At 41.3% G+C, this 10,962-nt stretch overlaps 1 non-coding gene across 1 annotated transcript; it reads right to left on the bottom strand.

Moving 5' to 3' along the window:
• Positions 1 to 3,695: 3,695 nt before the first annotated feature.
• On the bottom strand, positions 3,696 to 3,768 carry Trnak-cuu (transfer RNA lysine (anticodon CUU)). Its single transcript has one exon. It is a non-coding gene; the product is annotated as a tRNA-Lys (tRNA).
• Between the last annotated feature and the right edge of the window lie 7,194 nt (positions 3,769 to 10,962).

The following is a 10,962-nucleotide window of genomic DNA, read 5'->3' as shown; positions in this document are numbered from 1 at the left end:
GTGCAATTCATAACAGCAGCAAAATTACAGGGATGGAGTTGCAATGAAAATAATTTTATGGTTGGGGGGTCACCAGAACAGGAGGAACTGTATTAGAGGGTTGCAGCATTAGGAAGGTTGAGAACTACTGGCTTAGAGTGTTAAAATGTCAGAGTATGATGGACAGGAGGGACAGGCATATTTTCAGTTTACTTTTTAAAGGATGAGTTCAGTGAGCCTTCGTGGTGCAGTTATAACTAAATGCATTGGCTTCACATTTTGGTGAGTATAAGGGCAAAATAAGCCTTGCCAAGAAATAAGAGTAGGTATTTATTTACTATGGCAGGGAAGAAAAGCATGAGGAGCATTCAATGCAATGTGTTCCTCCATCAGAGAAAGCACTGGGATTTTATCTAGGAAGTCTATGCATGCTCATATGGGCAAACATTTTGGGGGCAATCATATTCAGTCAAAGATGTATATTACTGAGTACGCTCAGCTTAAGGTCATCATTCAAGAAGGAAAGATGGCAGACTAGGACACTTCTGAAAGCACCTTGCTTCTTTTCTCAAGAATGTTTTAGCTTCAGCCAAAGAATACCTTAAAAGTATGTTCAAGGCCAGCCTGGTCTACAGAGCGAGATCTAGGACAGGCACCAAAACTGCATGGAGAAACCCTGTCTCAAAAAACAAAACAAAACAAAAAAAAAGTATGTTACTATAGAAGCTCTCCACTATGGGGGTGTACCTCACTCAGGGCTCACTGTTCTGCTGTGGGGTTCAGTGCAAAAGCTCCCAGGCGGCTTTTCGGCATGCAGTACCACACAACACTGTGGGCTTCTATCCTGGAAGCACCTGACTCTTAAGACTCAATTCCCCAGATCTGGAAATGTTCTGCCACAGAGGAATTACATCTTGTGGGCAGACCGTGGAGTGCTCCAAGATGAGGAGAGGCCAGAGAGAGGAGATCTGCGAATGTGAGGAACCAGAGCAGAGTTAGGAGGGGGAACTTTGTGAGATGGCCCCCATGGATGAACTAACCTCTTAAACAGTTTTCTTCTGTAAGAGAGGAAAATTTGTATTTGGCTCAGTATTTAAAAACTTTATGTCCTTTCTGTTAAAATTTTTCCTTAATTATTCTAACCTTTCCGGAGATTCTTATACTCCCAATTCTCCTGCCTTTTCAGAAGTTTAAAAGGGTTAGAAAAGGAAGGAACAGGGCAACTTTACTGGATAGACTTACCGTATTTGCATCCCCCTTTTTTTGTAGTAAAGAGAATGATAAAAACTGTTTGTGCCCAAGAAGGTTGTAAAGATACCAAATACTTATAGCAGAGTCCCTCTCTGTACCTGGAGGCTCCCTTGACTGCCTCCTATTAGTGTTTTTAAAGTTTACTATTTTTTTCTATTTAGCATCATTTTGACAATTCCACACATTTATACAACGTACTATAATCATCCTTCATTACCCTCTCTTATCACCACCCCCTCCAGCAATCCTCTTTCTTTTTAACTAGTTAACCATCTTATTCTCATGTCTCTTTCTAACATTAGGATTGCTTGTATGAGCACACGTAAGGAGTTATTCACTGGAATGTGGGCAGCTTACTAATGGCTGCACACTGAAGAAAATGTCTCTCTCTCCCCGATAAAAGCAGTGATATTTTTTTTTATCTCCTAATAGCCTCTATGTCCCCTTCCAGGAATATATTATTTTGTTTTGTTTGTTTTTTTGAGGTAGGTAGGATCTCAGATAGCCAAGGTTGGCTTTGAATTCAGGATGTAGCCATGGTCATCTTGAACTCCTAATCCCTCTGCCCCCGCTTCTGCTTCTCAAGTACTGAGATGACAGCGCAGTCATCGGCTGGCATTATGACTAAAATAAAAAATACGTGCTTGTAAACAAGACTCACTGGAACTTCAAACTTTTAATGTGAATTACTTTTTAAAGAGCTGGAGTAACACATTTTACTTGTAACTATAAGGATCAGTGGCTGTCCCGGGCTACTGTAAAGCCTGGGGTCCATTCACTGAAAGGACAGAAAACAAATCTATGAAAACATGCTTGCAACATGTATTTAATTGTGTAGGAGTGGAGAAAGCAAAGGATGTGAAGGCAGCTGTTACTCATCCATGAACCATGAGAACTCAATAGTTTATATTAATATAGAAACATTTTATCCCAGGAGACCCCGAATATCCCTTTGGCCATACTTGGTTACTTGATTGGATAAGAATTACCATCAGGAGAGGCACAGCACTACAAAGAACAAACACGTCTTCTCATTGAAAAAGAAAATGTTTGGGAAGGAGGAATTCCTTGCCTTTCATTCTCTTCTGACATCTAAGTTCATTCAGCATGAGGTCCCGAGCTCTGGGATCACTGTTGCTTCCTTATGGATCAGGACCATTTGGGAGAAGATGCCAGTTCAGAAAACTCTGTTCTCATCCTAGACTGTGCTACTCCACCAGAAGCTCTTAATTGCTCTTCAGACAGGCAACCAAAAACTAAGTTTGGTCTGGACATGGAAAGCTTTTGTGTGGACGTGTTTTCAATCTTCAGAGCCATCTTTTCCCCTGTAATTACTGAAGCCAGGAGTTGTTTAAATTGGGAAAAATTGTTAAATTGTTTTCTGTTGTTGCTACTGTTAAAATATCTTTTCATTCTTGTAGAACACATTACAACCCCATCTCCATGGCTTAATTTGAATTACGTTTGAAAGGGCTGAATTAACACCACATTTTACTTGTAACTGTAAGGAACAGTGGCCGCCCCTGGCTACTGTAAAGCTAGGGGTCCATTCACTGAAAGATAGAAAACAAATCTAAGCCGTGTTTTCTGGAGGGTTTCCACATCTACAGACTTGTGGTTTGATAAAGGGTTCTTTTCCTAATGAGTCTAATGTTAAAAATGGATGGGTTCAAGAAGTTTTTATTTTACAGTGATGTGTGTGTGTGTGTGTGTGTGTGTGTGTGTGTGTGTGCGCGCGCGCGCGCGCGCGCGCATGCCAATCCTATGACTTACGTGGCACAATGAGCTGTTTGTGCTCACACATATGCCCACAGCATTTGTTTTATGCACCTGCTTCTTCTCCAGTTCCAGTTTGCTTCAATCTTTTGCTTTTGTTTAAATGTGCAGGCGTTTGCTGAAGTGTAGCCGCTTCAAGAGCATCTGGGCTCACATGGGGTTTAAAACTGAATCCACATTTGAACAGTTCCTCATCTCTTGATCTGGTGAGCAATATTAACTGTTCTTTCGCATTCCAATGTGCTTACATTCTTCATTGGGTACAATCCCTAGCTTGGAGTCTGGCTCTTTGCTTTGTGTCAGATTCCCATAGGTCTTACAGCACACAGCAACACATCATCTACACAGTATTTTAAAGTCCCTTTCGGTCAGGATGTGTAGTGGGTAGCCATTCCAGCTTTGTTCTGGAAGTTCCAACCCCCATTGAGACTTCGGCAACTGTCACGCCTACAAGGCGGGGCCAAGGGAGGCGCCTGGGGACCCGAGATCTGGATCGGTGAACACTCTCTTGGTTCCAGGACCCTGGATGGTGGAGGTGGACAAAGCAGAGCTCCAGAGAACACCGCTGGACTGTGATACACCTTCCCCAGACCCCGCGACCTACCTATCCCTTAATTTGTAAGTTACGCCATTAAATAAATCTCCTTTTAACTACGTGGAGTGGCCTAAATAATTTCACCAATATCTGGCGCCCAACGTGGGGCTCGAACCCACGACCCTGAGATTAAGAGTCTCATGCTCTACCGACTGAGCTAGCCGGGCACTTGGGCGACAGACAAAACTCCCGAGCTAAACCAACCGGTTTATTTCAAGGATGTGCTGACCTCAGAATGGAAACCTGGATATGTTCTACGTTGGGGAAGGGATTTTGCCTTTGTTTCTGCAGGACAAGAAAAGCTATGGATACCAACAAAATTAATAAAAATTCAATTTGAACAGGAAAAACCCCTTGATGAGGTGAAGTAAAAGATCATCCACCAATGTGACATCTCTACAAGTTATAAGAAAAATTTAACAATCAAGGTTGGGGTAGGGTTCTGTTTTTGTCTTTCCAGGATAATGGAAATACCCATCTTCCAAAAATCATAAGGCCTTGGATATCCGGATGTTTACAGCAGAAAGAAAGAATCTATTGGTACCAATCTACACACGGTAAAATCTCACTGTCTAACATCTATCTCTCTATCAATATAGAAAAGTTGTGGTTCCAATTCAATTATAAGCCAAGCTGGCTTTGGAGATGGAATTGGCCCACTCCTTCTCTAAACCCAAGCACATTGCTAAAAGAAAACTTTGAGAGATTCTTCAGTACCATATCAGAAGAGCCCTCTGGTGTGAAACAGAAGGAAACCAATAAAAAGGGACCATTGTCTTCTAGATTCTAATTCTCTCCATGCTTACTCTTGATTTCTCAGAATCCTTTCTTACATGCTATGTCCTCTTTAAATCCAAATCTTTCATTTTGATAACAAATAAGTTTTTCTAATAGCAATCTCATAAGTCTCCAGAAGGAAGATGGGGCCCCAACAACAACTCTACCCAATCCAGAATGATGCCATGTTAATCATCATCATACTACACTTCTTACCAGAATTTCAGACAATCTTACCCATTACTCTAAGACTTGCTGCAGAACCTACAGTTAGTCTAACTGAAATTTAACTACCTGCACTTTCTCACAGTACCCAACAGAGATAACATCACCCCCTAAACAGCAGGAAGCAATTCTAAGAAAACGACGCCCCTTCTCCCTTAGGTTTCATAATTCTCAGGGTTATGGATGATGGTTATAGGGTTGGGGGTGGAAGGAAATATTAAACTCAGTACTCTTAAAAAAAAAGGAAAATAAGAAATGGAATGGATAGGTATAAGACATTATGGTAGATTATTGTGTATACTAGTAAACAAATTTAGTAAAATAGCAGCCTTGACTAATTTGCACTGTAATTTGCACTGTTATGGATTCTTATATGTTGATACAAATATAAACTATTTTTATATTCCTGTTTAAGATAATTTGTATATTGATACAAATACAGAACTATACTTGGTATAATGTACATATATTTCTACTCTCATTTGAAATATTTGTATATTGATACAAATGTAAATTTATATCTGTCATACTTTATGTATGTTCTACTTCTGTTTAGGATATTTGGTATATTGATATATATTTAAGATTATTGTCATATTGCATATCCCACTACATACTCCTACCTTTGTTATAAATATTGATATATATTTAAGATTATTGTCATATTGTATATCACACTATACACTCCTACCTCTGTTATAACATCTTTTGTATTGTCACAATTTTGAAGTCATCGTTCTTTATCATACACTTGCTTATAGACTGTCTACCTTGTTTACGTGAAGCCTTAGTCCTTAGGTTATTTCAGTAGATAAGACTTATAGATTTATAATCACCTATGCTTGTCATCTCTATAGTTACGTTAGTTAGGTTATACAGATTTACAGATACATAGGTCAGATGGACAGGTAATCTTCAAACACTTCATAGACCTAGAAAATATGGCATTTAAATAACTTAGAATTCTGTCGATGTGAGACACAATTGTTCCTGGCTGCACCAATTTGATCCCGAGAGAATGTTGGGCTTCTAGACATTTCCATTTGGAAGTTTGTCTTCTTGGCACAAAATGGCCTACTGGGCAAAGAACTGCCCTTGCCTCGACGGCTGACAGTACAAATGGAATGCTATCCTTTCTGGACAAGCGGGACACAAGGAAAGCGACCACTGTACTCTGCCAAGACAGGGTAAGATGGTCTTTCAGAATTCCTGCTTCTGAAAATGGTCTGTCAGATACTTTAGGCCTGTAGCCAATTTGAATGCACCAACAATGCTGAGAAACATTAGGTGACTGTCCAGGCTGCCAGCTGTCTCGGTCTACTCTCGCAAGATTCCTGAAAGTTGCTTGCATCCATCTACCATTTCTCAGGTACCATTATATTCCTTCTCAGGTCTTTGATGGGATTGAAGACTAGCAGTTATAGTTACAACTTAGTAGATAGAACATATTAAGTATTAGATTCAGGTTCTTTAGGATAGGACACCTTTTGGAATGATCTTTGTAACATGCCATTTACCTATGCTCTATACTTCTCTGGATTTTAATATTTGTTTCTTGCTTGATATTGTTTGCATTGGTTATAGTTCCATCTTATCTAGGTCATTATCCCTCATTATTCCTGGACAATATTTGATAACCATTCCTTTGTATATAGTCTTGTATTAGGTTAGAACTTTCTTATTTAGACAAAAAGGGGGAGATGTAGTGGGTAGCCATTCCAGCTTTGTTCTGGAAGTTCCAACCCCCATTGAGACTTCGGCAACTGTCACGCCTACAAGGCGGGGCCAAGGGAGGCGCCTGGGGACCCGAGATCTGGATCGGTGAACACTCTCTTGGTTCCAGGACCCTGGATGGTGGAGGTGGACAAAGCAGAGCTCCAGAGAACACCGCTGGACTGTGATACACCTTCCCCAGACCCCGCGACCTACCTATCCCTTAATTTGTAAGTTACGCCATTAAATAAATCTCCTTTTAACTACGTGGAGTGGCCTAAATAATTTCACCAATAAGGATGAATTAATTCACACATGTTTTTTCACTATCCCCCTTGAATGCCAAACAGAGGTCAAGTGACTAGCTAAGGCCATATAGGCATCGGGGTTAAATCCTTTCATTCATTTTTTCCCCCAATGACCAAGAAAGAAGAGTGCATTTAATTCTACCACTCACAACATTTTTAACTTAAATCTCACACTACAGACTCAGTTGTGTAGGATTAGGTTTACAAGTGGAAGAGACCATGGCTTCTTAAGATCATGACAGATTCCTTGATCTACAGGCATAGGAGAAACCTTTGATGTATTCAGCTATCTACCATTAATTAATTAATTAATTAATTATTTTAAATAAGGTCTCAGTAGCCCAGGCTTGAGACCCTTCTACCTTCTTCCATCTTTGGAGTGCTGGGGTTGCAGTGTAGGGCTGGCAGGGCTAGCCAACCTCTTAAGAAGATTTTTTTTTTTATTTCTGAAATCTAAGAGTTATTTCCCTGCAATGCAATAATACTCCAGACTAAGAAAGGCTTTAAGGTCAGGATCATTGTCCCAGGAGAATTCTCCAATGAATACAGAAGTGGAGTGGCAGCTTCCATGATCTATGTGAGGTCAAGTTAAGGACTGGTTATATATATCTTACCTATCTCCAGAGCCCCTTGGTGAACTGTGACAAAGGGGCACTGAGAAGACTCCCACATCTTACTAAATGCCTGGCTAAAGGTGCTTCCTAGTCCTTGTTACACGTGGGACTTGCGAGTGCCTTTGGCATTCAGTACATCATAGTAAAGACCTGCTTACTTAGGTATTATCCCGAGCTCAGAACAAAATCTGAGCTGTGATGAAAAACGTGCTGCTACTGAAAGGTTAAATAAAATGAAGAAAAACAAAGACCAGCTTGAAGCAATGTCTCTTCAAGGGAAAATGGCCCTGATGGAAGAGGCAAACTCCTAGAGAACAATAGGCTTCCTTTACCCAAATGGTGTAGCTGGAGAGTTTCTCCCCAGGTCCCACCAAGCCCCCGCAGTCCCACATCTCACTTATAAAATAATCACTCAGACACTTATATTACTTATAAACTGTATGGCCATGGCAGGCTTCTTGCTATCTAGTTCCTATATGTTATATCTAGTTCTTAAATTAACCCATTTCTACTAATCTATAAATTTCCACATAGCTCGTGGCTTACTGGTATCTTAACATTGGCTTCTCATGGCAGTGGCTGGCAGCATCTCCTGACTCAGCTTTCCACTTCCCAGACTTCTCTCTCTTTGTCCTCTCTCTTTGTCCTGCCTATACTTCCTGCCTGGCTACTGGCCAATCAGCACTTTATTTATTAAACAATCAGAGCAATGCATTTAGAGCATACAGAATATCCCACAGCAAAATGGCATAGAAACAGCTTAGAAAAATGAGATACTACTTCAAATTTCTAAGACTATAAAAAAGCATTGCCATAAGATGATGACGTTCAACCACTTAAATTTATGCTATCACAGTTCTGGGGGCAAGGAGTTTCCAGTGAAGTCCTGGTAAGATTGGCTCCTTCCAGAAGCTGAGAAGGTCAATGGCTCCATGCTCTGCTCCAGCATCAGGCAGCTGCCCTGACCCACCTGCTGCACAGCTGATCTCTGTCTCCATCTGCACATGGACACCATCAGTTTGGGTCTCTGTGTCTTGAATTTCCCTTGTCTTTCTTTTACGAGGACAGCAGTTATGGACTCCCAAGTCCAAGATATCTCTCTTAGCTTTAATTACATAACTAAAAGATTTTATTTCTAAAGGTCTTCCTATAGGTACTAGGGATTAGGACTTGGATGTGTCTTTTTTAGAGATGCATATTTTCCGCTTGAAGATTGATCCCCCAAACCCTTAAAAAAAGATGATTCATTGCTTACACACGGTGTACCCTAGGTTCGTCTATGACTAGAGAGATGGTATTTCTTAAGGCCAAGGTGACAAATACTTCATTATGCTTCTCCTGTGTATTTGTTTTTATGGCTGACTATGGGAATCTGATAATGATTTCTCAGTTGTCTAGGAAAGGGGAGTAGCTGTATAATTCCTGGATGTATATCTCTGTCCACAATGCATGGGAAAACAGTCTAAGATCGGTAATGTGTCTTTGTGCTGCCTAGATTATCTTGTTGTCTCTCAAATTATGCCAAACCTGTTCCCTGGAGGGCTTCACAGCCCTCCATGATGTACAAATTAATAATCTGAGGCATCATCCTGGGATTACACCTCTCTCATTTCTCCTGTCTGATCAGCCTCTTGCTCAGGTTGATTCTGCAACTTTGTGTTTACTAATCCTTCTTTTCACTGTCATTGGTCCTGTTTTCTTCTAGGCCACCACCACCACCCATGAGCTTGTAACCTCAGATTCTTGTCTATGTTACCTTCTTCAGGGCTTCTTTCCAATCCACCTGCTGCTGAACTGTGATGCTGATGCGCCGAATGACTTTTCAGTATCTTCTGCGTTAAGTCCTACCCGGGTTTCCTTGTCTTCCTTAGTGCCTAAACTCTTCTTATGATTTGCTGGCCTGCTGAGACTGTTGTCAGTGATGTAGACACGACCCTGCTGAAAGCACCATTGAGTATTCCAGCACCTATCTGAAAATACCTCTACCCAGCCAGTGCTTACCAAAACCCACATATCTACCTACAGCCAGCTGATCAGCTATAGTCAAGAAAATTTTACTTTTAAATCTAGGTATGGATATCTGTGATCACTTGGCCTTTAGGAAGCATATCCTATGAGGGCTGGAGAGGTGGCTCAGTCTGTAAAGTACCTCTGGTGCAAGCATGAGAACCTGAGTGTGAATCTCAAACAGCCATATAAAAACTGAGCGCAGTAGCTTGTTCCGGTAACTCTACCCCTGACTGGTGGTAGCTGGGGAAGCAGATCCTTGGAACTTTCTGGCCAGCCAGTGTGAACTCCAGGTTTAGTGAGAGACCCTGTCTCAAAAAACAGAGTGACAGGGGAAGATGCCTGAATTCAGCCTTTGGTGTATTCACTTCTCAATGCGCACACGGGAAAACACACACACACACACACACACACACACACACACACACACGCCAAACAAATAAAGCGTACCAGTTCTTCTTTTCCTGAAATGTTGTCTTTCATTTCTTACTTGGCAATAAAACTCTTTCTCATTACATTCAACCACTGCTTTAATAATTTTTACTTATAAATAAAATCTCTGTCTATTTCTAAAGCCTCATACTCCCCCCACTTTCTGCAAAGTTCTCTGGCATTTTACCCATCCATAAAGGTCATATAGTTCCCTAAACACCCTCATTTTCATTTCTCTATGTACTTGCCCATGCTGGGCCCCTTCCAGCAACACTGAGTGCCCTGTTGCAGATCTGATTGTCCTGGGAGCGTCAGATTTTTAAGACAGGCCCTGGAGCTTCTTGTTTGGCATTCCCATAGCAGTCTAATAAACACTGGTTACAGAACTTGGCACAACTGTCCAGCTCTGGAGTGGAATTTTAAAACTGCAATTCAACATCCTATTAGTGGTTTGTGAAGCCAATTAAAAAATTTAAAACGAAGAGAAAACATTAGAGTATATTGCATGTAGCAAGAGTCTGATATGTGGACTTTTACTCCTGCTGTGTTCCCTCTGTCTCTCTGTCTCTCTGTCTCTCTGTTTGCATACTGGGTCTGGGGTTATTTCTTAGTATGGTGAAGGATGATAGACCACAAGCTACTTGAGTGCTGGGATCTTGCCTTAGTCATCACGTATGTCTGAGACTCAACCCAGGGCTGGTCTAGATTCCTAGTCAACAAATGCTGGGTGAATGAATCGATACAAATGTGGGAGTCTCACAAAGGCTCCACGCATTCCAGGGAAGGAGAATAATTGGCCAGACATCAAGAAGTGCCAACTCCCCTGTCAACGCTGAGTCCTACCTGGGTTTACAAACTGAGGAAACCAGAGAGTTGGAATATGCCAATCTGTGTCTTCAGATTCTGATTGGATCAATAGTTCATCTCTACCTTTCTGTCATGTGATATTTCATTTAGCCTTACAAAAATACTGAAGTCCTGATACTATCATTTCAGTTGGTAAGACTGAGCACAGAAATCTAAATGTTGCTTTAATCTACGCTCCAGCACCCAGGACACACTATGCATGAGTGTGCTACTGGGATCCATCTCCTAGGTGGACTCTTCAGTCTTTAATGCAGAGAGATGTAGGAGTCAGGAGTGTGGCAGCTTCTGGGAAGCTGTGCAGGAGGACTAGCGCAACACTGGCCATTTGCTCAGTTGCAGCCTAAGAAAAGGCCCCATAAGAAGAAAATTATCCCCACACATCCCTGACGAAGGCTGTAAAGAGCTGTAAAGAAGTTGT

This window comes from Peromyscus eremicus, chromosome 2, assembly GCF_949786415.1.
Source record: "Peromyscus eremicus chromosome 2, PerEre_H2_v1, whole genome shotgun sequence".
Classification (NCBI taxonomy): domain Eukaryota; kingdom Metazoa; phylum Chordata; class Mammalia; order Rodentia; family Cricetidae; genus Peromyscus; species Peromyscus eremicus.
The sequence above is the reverse complement of the archived record's forward strand: the minus strand, read 5'-3'. Positions and strand labels throughout refer to the sequence as shown.